The sequence below is a fragment of the Piliocolobus tephrosceles genome, chromosome 19 (genome assembly GCF_002776525.5).
Source record: "Piliocolobus tephrosceles isolate RC106 chromosome 19, ASM277652v3, whole genome shotgun sequence".
Lineage (NCBI taxonomy): Eukaryota > Metazoa > Chordata > Mammalia > Primates > Cercopithecidae > Piliocolobus > Piliocolobus tephrosceles.
The window spans coordinates 17179124-17193642 of record NC_045452.1 but is presented as its reverse complement, the minus strand read 5'-3'; positions in this window follow the sequence as shown (position 1 = coordinate 17193642).

Sequence of the window (14519 nt, the reverse complement as noted above, 5' to 3'; positions counted from 1 at the left end):
AGTGGCCCCGAAAGATGTTCATGGTCAAATCCCTGAAACCTGTGAACATGGCGCCTTCCGTGGCAGAGGTGCAGACGAGATCCAATTAAGATGGGGAGATTATTTGGGGATTATCAGGATGAGCTCAATATAATCACAGTCATTAAAGAAGGAGGCTGGAGGCAGAGCCAGAGAAAGGAGAGATGGTGACGGGTCCAGAGGGTAGGAGGGAGAATCGGAGGAGCGTGGAATGGGATATGCTGCTGGCTTTGAAGATGGGCTTAGAGGCCCTGAGCTAAGGACTGTGGCAGCCTCTGGAAGCTGGGAAAGGCGAGGACACTCGGGTGGGGATTACAGCCAGGCTGCCTTCCTAGGACAGGGTCCTGACCCAGAATGGCCTGTGGCCCTGCCCTAGTGGGTTTGGACATGGGAAGGTGACGCAGGCGCAGAGAGCCAGGGCTGGGGAGAGCTGAGCAGCTCTGCACAAGAGTAAAGGGGAGAATTGAGGGGGAGAGGGCACGAAGCCAGGGAGATGGAAAAAGGGCAGGAGCCCTAGCCCATGAGATGTGCAGGGTGCAGTGGCCGTTGGCAAACGAGTAGAAACAGCAGGGTCTCCTCATAGAAAACGTGAAGCCCCCAGGTGCCCCTTCTGCCCAGCTTTCAATAAAGCCTTGCATGCTAAGAGATGACTTTGGTGGAAACTGAGGAAGGGTGCTGAACTCCGAGTCTGGATGCTGTCACATATGACAGACAGTGTGTGGAGGTAGTGGCAAGGCCTGGAAGCTGCAGGTCAGGGAAGCAGGAGCCTGAAGCCTTCAGGGCCACATGGTCTGCGGGTGGGGAGGCTGTTAAGAGATGGATCCGCCGGGCGCGGTGGCTCACGCCTGTAATCCCAGCACTTTGGGAGGCTGAGGCAGGCGGATCTTGAGGTCAGGAGATCGAGACCATCCTGGCTAACACGCTGAAACCCCGTCTCTACTAAAAATACAAAAAATTAGCTGGGCGTGTGGTGGGCGCCTGTAATCCCAGCTGCTCGGGAGGCTGAGGCGGGAGAATGGCATGAACCCAGGAGGCGGAGCTTGCAGTGAGCTGAGATCGCACCACTGCACTCCAACCTGGGCGACAGAGCAAGACTCCGTCTCAAAAAAAAAAAAAGAAAAGAAAAAAAGAGCTGGATCCAGGCCAGGGAGGGCAGGGGTCCCAGACACCATCTGGGACCCATAGAGGCTAGCCATTTTCCCTCCAATTTTTTTTTTTTTTTTTTTTTTTAGATGGGGGTTTTTTCGTTTTCCCCGCTGGGGGGCAGTGGCGCAATCTCGGCTCACTGCAACCTCCGCTTCCCAGATTCAAGTGATTCTCCTGCCTCAGCCTCCCAAATAGGTGGGATTACAGGCATGCGCCACCATGCCCAGCTAATTTTTGTATTTTTAGTAGAGATGAAGTTTCTCCATGTTGGTCAGGCTGGTGTCGAATTCCCGACCTCAGGTGATCCGTCCGCCTCGGCCTCCCAAAGTGCTGGGATTACAGGAGTGAGCCACCATGCCCGGCCATTTCCTTCCATTTTCATTCAACTGTGGGAAGCACAGCAAAAAATACCCTCTCCTTTTTCCTCTCAAGCAGACAAGCCCGAGAAGTCACCCAGCAGGCCTGCAGCAGAGGCAGGACTAGAACCCAGACCTCCGCCTCCAAGGCTAAGTTAGGGAGGCTGGCAGGGGCCGCCCACTGGGTCTCCTCCTCCCTCTGCCTGCCCCTCCTGGCCAGGGTTGTGTCCCACTCAGACCCACTGTTCCAAGGCTTCAGGGGACAGGCCCACAGGACAAAGGCTGCAGCAGGAGGACCCAGGAACAAAGCTGCTGCTGGGTGGACCAAGTTCAAAAATAAGCCTGACTCCCTGAGAGTCTGGTCACCATGGCAACGGGCAAGTTGTTCTGCAGAAGCCTCCTCACTGAAAGGCCCAATGGCCACTGCCTTCTTCTTCCCCTTCCCGAGGAATCAAGTCCCACCAGCACCAGGAGGAGCCTCCTGCCAGGGCCAGCCCCCAGGGTAGGCGTCTTCACACATGCACATGCTATCCCACCGACGCCCCACCGCGGCCCTGAGAGACAGCCATGGTCATCGTCACTGCACACTGGACCCCTGGGGCTCTGAGACAGGGGTCCTCACCAGGGTCACACACAGCTCAGGTCTGTCTGCCTCCAGGTCCAGCAATGCACAGCAAATTGGGAGGCCTGGATTCAAACTCCCATCTCCCTCCCTGCCTGCCAGCCTCCCTGCCTCCCAGCCTCCCAGTCTCCCAGCTTCCCTGCCTCCCAACCTCTTCCTCATTCCTTTTTTTTTTTTTTTTTTTTGAGATGGAGTCTTGCTCTGTCGCCCAGGCTGGACTGTAATGGTGCTATCCCAGCTCACTGCAACCTCCACCTCCCGGGTTCAAGCAAAGCAATTATCCTACCTCAGCCTCCTGAGTAACTGGGACTACAGGCACCTGCCACCATGCCCAGTGAATTTTTGTATTTTAGTAGAGATGCGGTTTTGCCACGTTAGCCAGGCTGGTCTTGAACTCCTGACCTCAAGCGATCCACCCACCTCGGCCTCCCAAAGTGCTGGGATTACAGGTGTGAGCCACTGCGTCCTGCCTCCTCATTCCTTCTGGGCCTCAGTTTCCCCCTCCCACCCAAAGCATTGTCAGGGTAGAGATGGGGACAGTTGTGCGTCCTTCCCAGGCTATTAGTGGTGAACAGGCATGATCACCCATGAGCAGGAACTGTGGGACTCTTGTCATATTCTCCTGCCCTCAGGGTTTCATTACAGCAGTGTCCCGCATGGCATTCACTAATAGTTCCTCCCTGTGGGGTATAGGTGGTGTCAGACAGGCTGTGATAGGGAATGCCCAAGCTTTCTCATCCCACTTCTGGGGACGGGCCCTGTCCTACCTGGTCACAAAAGTAGGAGATGATCTGGACCTCACCAATTGACCTTGACATCTCATCTCTCTGGCAACTGTGATTGGTCCAGGAGGTAATGACTGGCCCAAGCACAGCCAATGAGAGAGCTCCCCTGGGACCGATAAATGGATACTGAGAGAAAAAAGCTCTTGCTCTCTTGGCAGAGAGGGTGGGGAGTTCAGGTTGCTGACTTGGGACTTCCATGGGGCCTTGACCCACATACTGTGTAGAAGATGTATCATCAGGGTTCAGTGACAGACAACGGAATCCATTCCAGCTAGTAGGAAAAAAAAGGAGATTTTTTTTTTAAAGCATATTATTACTAAGTGCCTGAGCATCCAGGAAAGCCACCCAAAACCCTGCAGAATCGGGCTAAGATGCCAGGGCTCCTGCCTTCACTGGGAAGCTGTGGAACTGGGAAGCCACCATTACAACTGCCAGCTCCAGAATTATGCCTGCATTCTGCTACCAACCATACAGCAAAATGGATGCTCGGATGCTCCGTGCCTTGCCTCTCTCCCCACGAAACTCAGTTCCAAATTCTAGTCTTGTGCGTGTGCCTTCAATGGCAGGATTTCCATGCCATCAGAAGCACTAGCTTCAAGACAGTCTGGAAATGTGGTTAAGTTTCCCAGCCTCTGCAGCACAGGAAGGGATGCCACATGGGATCCCTTGAGCCCAAGGGACCTTGGGGCCATTTAGTGGCTGCTGCCCACAGGGCTTGAGGGGAAGGACCTCACCACAGACTCCAGTCCCCGGCCCACTGCCTCTAAGAAAAGGGATGGGGAGGGTGGGGTAGGGGAGAATATTCCCAGCCTGTGGCACCAAATGTGCTCAGCCCTGGGTCCTGCAGATGGAAAAGTAGAAATGAAGCCTTGCTTGGCTGCTTCCCCCTCTCCTGCAGGATCCACCCCCAAGAAGAGGCAGAGGACAGAGTGGGGATATGAGGACAGAAGAGCAACTTACGTACACCAACAATGGCAACACGTAACAACCAATGCCATTAGGCATTCCCAATGAAACGAGAGACCCCCCAAGGTCCCCAAAGGCAGCCTGGGTTAGGAGAGGAGCACTGGACTAAAAGCCAAGGGGTCTGGGTTCTGACCCAGGGGAAGCCCCTAACAGGCTGTTTGTGAGCATGCCACATGCCCTCTCTGGGCTGTGGTCAGAGAGGTTGTAGTCAGGGCTGTGATCTCATCTGAAGGCTGGATGGTGGTGTTATAGATGGTGATGTTATACATGGTCTCATCTATAATACAGATGGTGACTTGATACTGCCTGGATCCTCTCAGGCTCCAAGGGCTGAAGTTCTATCATGCAAAGGGAATCAAGGGGCCAGGCCCAGTGGCTCACACCTATAGTCTCAACACTTGGGAGGTGGAAGCAGGAAGATCTCTTTGAGCCCTCGAGTTTGAGGCCATCCTGGGCAATATAGTAAGACCCTGTCTCTACAAGAAATTTAAGAAATAAGCCAGGCATGGTGGTGCATGCCTGTAGTCCCAGCTACTCCAGGAGCTGAGGTGAGAGGATCCCTTGAACCCACTGGGTTGAGGGTGCAGTGGGCCATGATCACACTACTACACTCCAGCCTGAGCAACATTGTGAGACCCTGTCTCAAAAAACAAAGAGGATCAAGGATGATGGGATAGAGACAACCTAGGGGGTTCACCTGGGGTCCATCATCTGCCCCCAGAGACACCTGCCCCCAGCAACCCTCACCCTCCCAGCTCTCCTGAGTGCCTCATTTCCTGGTCTCCCTCTAGGACCTCCCATCTCTAGCCTCACACAGTGCTGCCTGGCCCCAATCCCCGCCCCCTCCACTCTCCTCCAGCCTCCCACCCTGACACAGAGCCAGATGAGGCTGGACCAGGCTGGACTTGCGGAAGGGGCTGAGCAGATGGCCAGGGCCAGGGACTAGATAGCGACTGGGAATTATTCACCTCACTCCAGGGGCTGCTGTTAGAGTCTGGGCCCTTGTCTTCCTCCCGAAGGAAGTTGGAGGACATACTTCCAGACTCCATGCAGCAGCTCTCTGGTGCTTCTCCTCCTTGCTCTGCTCTACTGACAAGCAGCACGTTCTGTGTGGGGGCTGTGAACAGAACCGTCACACACTACTTGGGCTCCCAGGCTGAGGGGCTTATGTAACTGATGCCTGCCTGCCACCTGCACTCCCAGCTAGCCCCTCTGGCTTCATCTCAAAGCACAAGGCCGCGCCGGTACCCACACACCAGGCCTCCATGGGATCCCATCTCTTGAAATATCACAGAGCACTTGTTTCTCATAAGGCTCTCCATGCTGGCACTGACATTCTTTCTGGATCTTTCTCCCCCAAACAGGAAGAAACATGCTTTGCTCTCTGTATTCCCGGTGTCCCGGAAACCTGTGAATGCTTGGTAAATTTAGTTGAATGAACTAAAAGTATCAATAATAATAGAAACCCATAGAGAATGTAACAGGCACTAGTCTAAGAGCTATATGTACATTCATGCATTTAATGCTCACCTCACCCTTTATTGTAGGTATGGTCATTACCTCCATGACACAAATGGATGAAAGAACAAATGCCACCACGTTCCTTCTGCGGGCACTGGCCCGAGAGATCAGGCTCATCAGCAGGCATAAAGTGAGAGGGTGCCATGCTGAGTGTCCTCTATTACACCACCCGGAGCAGGTGGGGTGTTTCTGGAAGAGGGCCCCCTGCAGGAGGAGAGGCACAGAGGGAACTGAAGTCTGGGTCGTTGTAGAGAACAGCCCCTTAACCACCACCAAACCCTTCTAAAGGAGTAGCTGGGCCTGAAGCCGGGGGGCTCCAGGAGCCAAGATCCTCAAACTCACCAGTGAGCTTGACTTTGACAGGGATGTCAGTGGGAACCTGAGGGCTGGGTGCTAGAAGCTGATGGATCCCAGAGACCAAGTCACCCAGAAATCCCATCTAATTATAAGATCTGATGAGTCCTATATCAGGAGGAGACGAGACCCAGGAAACTATCACTGTGGTCACCTCCAGAGTGGCTAGGGACGGTCAGAGAGAAGAGGGACTGGTTTTACTTTTGTCTTTTCACCCATGCGCTACCCATGCAAAAAATAATACACACGTATATTTGAACTGAATATTTCTAAGAGTCTGGGCTTCTAGGCTTCCAAGATTATTACAATCATTCTGAGATCCAGACTGATTCTCAGAGACTGCTGGCAAAGATTCGGGGGTTGGGCGCCCCTGGGTTTGGACCCCAGCTCCGTCCATTTCTGTGCCTCAGTTTCCTGGTGTGTAACCCAGGATGAGGATATCCACTTCCCCTGGAGCATGGTAACAATAACTCAGGCCTTCCCCAGGGTCTGGCACGCAGCAGAGCCTTTGTCCAAACAAAGCCAGTGGTGAATGCCCAGAGCCGGAGGATCCTCCACGCAGTGTCTGGGCTGCTGAATCTGAGCCAGGGAGTTTCCAGATTCCCAGGGTAGGAGGCCAGGAGGTCCCTGGGAGTGCCTGGAGAGCTGGCCTTGCAGGCCAGGCCAGGCCAGGCGGGTGCGGGAGGCTGCGGGCCTGGGCCTGGTGCTCTGGCGCCCCCTCATGGACACTGTCCTCCTCATACCCCTGGGAGAGTTGGAGAGGAGTGCCCTCTTTGATCAAAAAAATCTCCTGATTATTCGGGGTTACTTTTTTTAAAAGGACCAAGGCTAGAGACAAGATAAGAGTCCCCACTGGTCCTTCTGTGTCCTGCATGGAAATACGACTTAAAAAAAAAAAAAAAAAAGGCCTGTAATCCCAGGACTTTGGGACGTCGAGGTGGGCAGATCAGGAGGTCAGGAGTTCGAGACCAGCCTAGCCAGCATGGTGAAACCCCATCTCTAGTAAAAACACACACACACGCGCACACACACACACACACACACACAATTAGCCAGTCATGGTGGCACATGCCTGTAGTCCCAGCTACTTGGGAGGCTGAGACAGGAGAATTGCTTGAACCTGGCAGGCAGAGGTTGCAGTGTGCCGAGATCGCGCCACTGCACTCCAGCCTGGGCGACAGCAAGACTCTGTCTCCAAAAAAAAAAAAAAAAAAAGGCCCCACTGGCTGGTTTTGGGGCTCCAGGCCCAAAATACAGCATTAAGTGTTCAGAAGCTTTTGACACCTTTCGAGCCACACGATGATTAACCACAGGCACTCCTGCCCAGCAGGCACCAGGTGATCACTTCCTGGTGAAGCTCTTGACTTGTTATTTCACTGTATCCTTCCTATATTCTCAGCCCACACTATTGTCATCCTCTTAACATCTGGGGTAACACAGACCCAGGAAGATAAACTGAACTCAGGACACACAGCTGGAAGTGGTGGCAGCAGGCGTCACACTCAGGCCATGGACTCCATCACTCTGTGTAAGGAGCAGTAATTTTCTCTCCCATTCTCTGCAGGCCCCTGAAAGGTACCATGCTCAGTACCAGTGCGCACTGTTCATCTCAACCTGACCACAACTCTTCCAGATGGACTTTCATTTCCCCCATTTTTAGGGTGACCAACGGGTGTGCCTAGGGCTGAGGGGGTTCCTGGGATGCAAGACTTTCAGTGTTAACATCAGAAAAGCCCGACCCATTTTACAGACACGGAAACTGAGATTTGGAAAGGGTAATATATTCCACAGCTATGAAGCATAGAGCCCAGAAATCTTGCTCCAGAATGAGACCTACCGGTTGAGAAGCCCTGGGCTGAGCTGGTTCTCTAAGGACGAACAAAAAATGGCCGGGTGTGGTGGCACAGGCCTGCACTTTTTGAGGCTGAGGCGGGCGGATCACCTGAGGCCAGGAGTTTGACACCAGCCTGGCCAACATGGTGAAACCCCATTTCTACTAAAAATACAAAAATTAGCTGGCTGCAGTGGCGTGCGCCCATAGTCCCAGCTACTTGGGAGGCTGAAGCAGGAGAATTGCTTGAACCAGGAGGTGGAGGTTGCAGTGAGCCGAAAGCAAGCCACTGCACTCCAGCCTGGGTGACAGAGCGAGACTACATTCAAAAAAAAAAAAAAAAAAAAAAAAAGAAAAGGAAGAACAAAAAACAAGGGCGGGAGGGGTGAGGAGGAATGGCAGGAGAGAATCCTAGAATCTCAGGGCCCGAAACAATCAATCTTGACACCTTGAAGGCAATATCTCCTGAGATGACCACCCTTGGTTGCTCCCCCAGATCCTTCACTTCTGGCTCTGAGACATTAAGTCATCTCCTCAAAGTCTTCTCGCCTCAATTTCTCATCTGTAATTTGGAGATAACAACCTTAGGACCCAGCATTTCACAGAAAAGACTTGGCGGGGCGCGGTGGCTCACGCCTGTAATCCCAGAACTTTGGGAGGCCAAAGCAGGTGGATCACCTGAGGTCAGATCGAGACCAGCCTGGCCAACATGGTGAAACTTTGTCTCTACTAAAAATACAAAAATTATGGCCGGGCGCGGTGGCTCACGCCTGTAATCCCAGCACTTTGGGAGGCCGAGGTGGGCGGATCAGGAGGTCAGGAGATCGAGACCATCCTGGCTAACACAGTGAAACCCCATCTCTACTGAAAAAAAAATACAAAAAATTAGCCGGGCGTGGTGGCGGGTGCCTGTAGTCCCAGCTACTCAGGAGGCTGAAGCAGGAGAATGGCGTGAACCCGGGAGGCGGAGCTTGTAGTGAGCCGAGATCGCGCCACTGCACTCCAGCCTGGGCGACATAGCGAGACTCCATCTCAAAAAAATAAATAAATAAATAAAAATAAAAAAAATAAAAATACAAAAATTAGCCAAGCATGGTGGCAGGTGCCTGAAATCCCAGCTACTCGGGAGGCTGAGACAGGGGAATTGCTTGAACCTGGGATGCAGAGGTTGCAGGGAGCTGAGATACTACACTCCAGCCCCAGCAACAGAGCAAAACTCCGTCTCAAAAAACAAAACAATAAACAATAAAGTCAAAGAAAAGAGCTGGGAACACTGGCATGCACCTGTAGTCCCAGCTACTTGGGAGGTCGAGGCGGTAGGATCGCTTGAGGTCAGGAGTTCAAGGCTGTAGTGCACTATGACTGTGTGAATACCCAGAGCTGGAGGATTCCACTCCAGGCAATACAGAGAGACCCTGTCTCTAAAACAACTAGTAAACAAAAGAGAAGATAATATGTATGAAATAGGTGGTGGTGAGCCCTGAGTAGTAGCCGGGGAGAAGTCTCCACCCCCTGACCTGGAAGACCAAGTCCGCCAACAGATGCTGGGTTGCTCTACTTGACTACGCGCAGAAACAGGGAGCTTACTACCTCACAACACAGCCTTTCTGTGGGAGCAAGCCAACGCATGCAGGTTTACATATGTAATTTTTTTTAACATATGTAAAAAACTATCTACATATGTAGATAGTTTACATACAGAACACTGAAAAAGCCTTTACCCTGGGCCAGGCGGTGTTCTGAGTGCTTTGGCGCTATTAACTCCTTTAATCCTGGCTGGTGCAGTGGCTCACCCCTGTAATCTAAGAACTTTGGGAGGCCGAGGCAGGATAGCTTGAGCCCAGGACTTTGAGACCAGCCTGGGCAACATAGTGAGACCCTCATCTCTAAAAAAATAATAAAATAGGCCAGGCGAGGTGGCTCACGCCTGTAATCCCAGCACTTTGGGAGGCCAAGGCAGGCGGATCACCTGAGGTCAGAGGTCCGCGACCAGCCTGGCCATCGTGGTGAAACCCTGTCTCTACTAAAAATACAAAAATTAGCCAGGTGTGGTGGTTTAAGCCTACAGTCCCAGCTACTCTGGAGGCTAAGGCTGAAGCAGAATGGTTTGAACCTGAGAGACAGAGGTTGCGGTGAGCCAAGATCGCACCACCGTACTCCAGACCGGGCAACAGAGCAAGACTGCATCTCCAAAAATAATATATGTTTTATATTATTATAAAATATGTCTTATATTAAAACATATAAAAATAAAATAAAAATAACTCCTTTAATCCTCAGCATGTGGGCAGGGGGTTGGGCTGGAGTTTTCTGTGCCAGCACAGGAGGGATTTCTGACTGACTTATAATGAGGCATCCTCCCTTTCTCCCTCTGCCTGTCCTTCTGCCTGAGTCGGGGCTCACCCTCCCTTGAGAGAGCCTGGTCCTCTCAATTACTGATCTGCTTCCTCAAGGGAATACTTCATTGGCTCCCAGCCCTGCCCCTCCCCCGGCCCAGTCCACTGGCAGGATCAACCTGCCACCAGGGCTCCCTGAGAAGGGAGGTTCTGAGTACCCTACCCCTTCCAGCGATGAATCCGCCACCATTACCCGCCAGCCGGCACCACACTCCCCACATTGACCAGGAGACATTCCTTCACCTTCTGAGGCCCCTCCTAGGCCCAGAGGCCTCCCAGGCCAACTGTATGTCAGGATAAGGCTGAACACTCCTACTTGATATCTGCAAAGTCCTCCCTGGGAGTGGCAGGAGCTTGAGAAGAGACCCCGGCAAAGGCTCCAGGGATCTTCAGGTCCCAGTGATGGCGTAACACAGGGTGGACACATCAGATCCTTGTCCTGGAGTCTTTTCTTCACTGTGACACCACTTACACCCACACCTCTTTCAGGGAGCTCATTTGCTCATGGTGAGAGGCAGAGCCCTCGGTTTGATCCCACCGTGTGACTTTAGGGGTTATCCCACCCGTTCTGTGCTGTTTCCTCATCTGTAACAGGAGTCATAAGCCACTAACTCACAGGGTCGTGGGGAGGATGGAATCAGGGTGCTCAGCACATAGGGAGTGTCAATAACTATGAGCTATTGTTACCATTCACTCCTTCCTTCATTCATTTGACAAGCATTTTTTTAGGGAACTCGACAACCTACACATGGGCTGTCAGGGAGCGGCCCAGGGCAAAGGGAAGCCCCAGACACCCCTGGCCTCCAAAATCAAACCTATCCCCAGCAACCCCTCCAGGCTCGCTCCCAAATCCCCTACATGTGCCCTATACCACAGCGAGGGGCCTTGGTTCTCTTGACTGAGCTGCCACACATTTCTGACGTCTGAGCCTTCGCTGTTCCCTCTGTCTCAAATGCCTCTCCCTCTTCCTCCGCCCCGATGACGGATGAAGGCTGGGACCACCTAAGACATACTTAGCTGGCACTTTCCTACCTTGCATCCATGAAAACTCATTCTGCGGGGAAAGGGGACTTGCTTTGTTTTCCCTCACTGTCACTGGTCCCCCCAATCCGTTCTGCCCTAACCCCTCTGCTAGAGGCTGAACTGTGACCCTCAAAATCAGTATGTTGAAGCCCTAGCCCCCAGCACCTCCGAATGTGTGAATATTTGAATACGGTACTTTTAAAGAGGTAATATATATTAAAATGGGGTCATAAGCGTGGGCCCTCATCCGATGGCTGGCGTCCTAAGACGACATTAGGATACAGACATGCGCAGAGGGACAACTAAGTGAGAATATGGAGGAGGTGGCCATCTACAGCCACGGAGAGGCCTTAGAAGAAACCCACTTTGTTGGCTACTTGATTTTGGACTTCCAGCCTCCAGAACAGCGAGACAAAAAATGTCTGTTGTTGAAGCTGCCTGGTTTGTGGTATTTTGTTGTGGCTGCCCTAGCAGACTAATACACACCTGCCACCACGAGCACCCTCTAAATCCAAAGGGTATAGCACAAACTCCTCCAAATTGGCCTTTTGCAGAATTCTGGGAGAAGGTGCTAGTTATCAATCTACTACTCACAGCCAATTCTCTGACCACCCACTAAAAGAGCTCTGAAGACTCAGAAAAGGGGACAAAAAAAATCAACTCCCTCTTGCAAGGAATTTAGTTTCCAAATAACTTTCTCCACCAACATTGTGCTAGGATGTCTTAATTGCTCAATCGAGGTAACTAACTAATCACCTGGTCTGAGGAACGGCCTGCCACACGCACTGGCCCTGCTCTCTTCTCCTCTTCAGGAGATAGGCACTAGTATTTGCCTCAGTTTACAGGTAAGGAAATTAAGGCGCAAGTGGCAGAGCTGGGATTCAAACTCAGACCATCTGGCTCCAAGTCCATGTTCTTTTTTGAGAGACGGTCTCGCTGTCACCCAGGCTGGAATGCAGTGGTGCAAACACAATTCATTGCAGCCTCAAACTACTGGGCTCAAGCGATTGTCCCACGTCATCCTCCTGAGTAGCTAGGACTACAGGCACACCACCACACTCGGCTAATTTTTTTTTTTTTTACCTTTTGTAGAGATGGGGGTCTCAGCTGGGAGCAGTGGCTCACGCCTGTCATCCCAGCACTTTGGGAGGCCGAGAGAGGCAGGCAGATCACTTGAGGTCAGGAGTTCGAAACCAGCCTAGCCAACATGGTGAAACCCCATCTCTACTAAAAATACAAAGAAATTAGTCAGGTGTGGTGGCAGATGCCTGTAATCCCAGCTACTCAGGATGCTTAGGCAGAACTGCTTGATCCTGGGAGGCGGAGGTTGCAGTGAGATCGTGCCAATGCACTCCAGCCTGGGTGACAGAGTAAGACTCTGTCTCAAAAAAAAAAAAAAAAAAAAAAAAAGAGAGAGATGGGGGTCTTACTATGTTGCCCAGGCTAGTCTTGAACTTGTGGCCTCAAGCGATTCTCCTGCCTCAGCCTCCCAACGTGCTGGGATTACAGGCATGAGCTACCACACCTGGCCCCAAGTCCATGTTCTTAACTGCTGTGCTTTATTGCCTCATATTTTTAGTAAAAAAATGCTTGTTTTTGATCTGTATATTACCAGAGTCACATTGAAAACCATCTTAATGTACTCTTCGGTCACACCATAATGTGTTAAAATCCAGACTTGACACTCCTAATTAAACATTTGTTAAACACCAAACAGACTTATTCATGTTTAAATACGTATGAAAAATAAGTCCAACACCCAAAAACATAAAACCTTCTTCCATGAGCTGATGTTTGGAATGCTTAACTTCTGCATTTTTAAAATTCAACATTTTTGTGATTTTGTCGCTTATAGGCAAGATAATGGGGTTTTAGGCTGCTCTTTATAAGCATTCTCTAAATTACATAACTGAAGTGTGGGCCATCTTTATTTCCAATAAAGAGAAACCTAAATTGGACAGAATCTTTGCGAAGTTCTCTAACACTGGGTTTGTAAGTCCCTGTGCTCTGTGACTTCGGATCTGGTGGCTGGAAGCTCACAGGTCTGGTGAAGATCATGTGGTTGGCATGTGCTTCCTCCTCAGTGATAGCTGCTTAGGCTTCCTGCCTGACGCCAGGGGCCCACAATGGGTGTAAATTAAGTCATATGTGACTAAGGACAGGCAACATGGTCTTAGTTCTCAAATCAACACAGAGGTGGTATCCGTGAACAGAGAGAGAAACCAGGTAAAAGGACTCCATCACGAGCAAGCTTGTCTGCTCTCTCCTTCCCAGACCCGGAATTGGAGAAGGGGTGGAGCGGCTCTCGTAGTGGGAAGAGAAGACACCCATGCAGCCAGGAGTAGAGTGGGGCGGGGAACGCAGGGGAGGCTCTGCCTCTGCGCACACGAAGCCATGAAAAGGTGAAACCTGAGATGGCAGAGGCTGAGGCAGGGAAAACCACAGGCACCCAGACCTTCCTGGGAGCACCTCTCTGGGGCCAGATCCGGCTGCTCTGATGTCTACCCTCTCAGTCACCCCAGGATGGAAGGGCTACTGTACTGCGGTGCCCTTTCTACAGATGACAGGAGGCTGAGGGGTGAAGTGCTGTGCCCGGCAGACAGAAATGTCCGCTGGCTGCAGCCTGTAGCTGATGAGCGTAGGGACAGATCTGAGAAGAGAGGCCTAGGGGAGCCAGGTCACAGGTGAGGGAAGAGCTCAGCCACCCTGAGTGGCAGCCGCAGCTCAGGAATCCAGTCCCCCTGGCACTCCCCGCCTCCCGAGATGTCACTGAGGCCTGCCTGAAGAGTCCACTAAGCCCAACCCCCACTACTACTCACAGCCTGAGTGCTCCCCTCTCCGGGCCTCCCAAGCCTTGCAAGAGGCTGGCTCTGCTGGTCTCCCTTCAGGCTCTCCCCTCAGCCTTTGCTTCCCCGAACGAGCAGGAGTTTCCCTGGCCCCAGACCTCTCTTCATGCTGCTGCCCCGCTCTGGAAGGAGACTGGCATGTTCTGAGCACAACTGCTCCTCCTAGGAGCCCCCCACCCACCACAGCAAAGCCGGTCCGGTTCCCTTTGGCCTCTCAGTCTTGTGCCTGCCACTCAGGCCACCTACCCCTGGGAACCTACCCCAGGGTCAGCCTCCCCCACCTAACGGGCACCTGCCTCCCCCAGGCCAGGACTGTCTCTGCCCAGCGTCCCACTCAGACCGGGGTCAGGGACTGCCCAGAGAATGTGGCAGAAAAGATGACATGAGTGGGGCTCAGAGCCACCAGGTGTGAAGCCTGACGCTACACTCCCTCACTGTGACACCTGCCTCTCTGAGCCTCAGTTTCTCCACCTGTAAAACAGAGGTGACCACAGCAGCACCACCCACCACAGCAGGGGAGAAAAGGCCATCAGCAAAGTTGCCGCTGCAGGGTGAATCTCATGCGAGTTCCACACTCCACGAACAATCAGGACAGCAGGACCTTGGGCCTGAGATGCACAAAAGTTCCCACCTGAGCAAGATGAAAGGCTGGCAG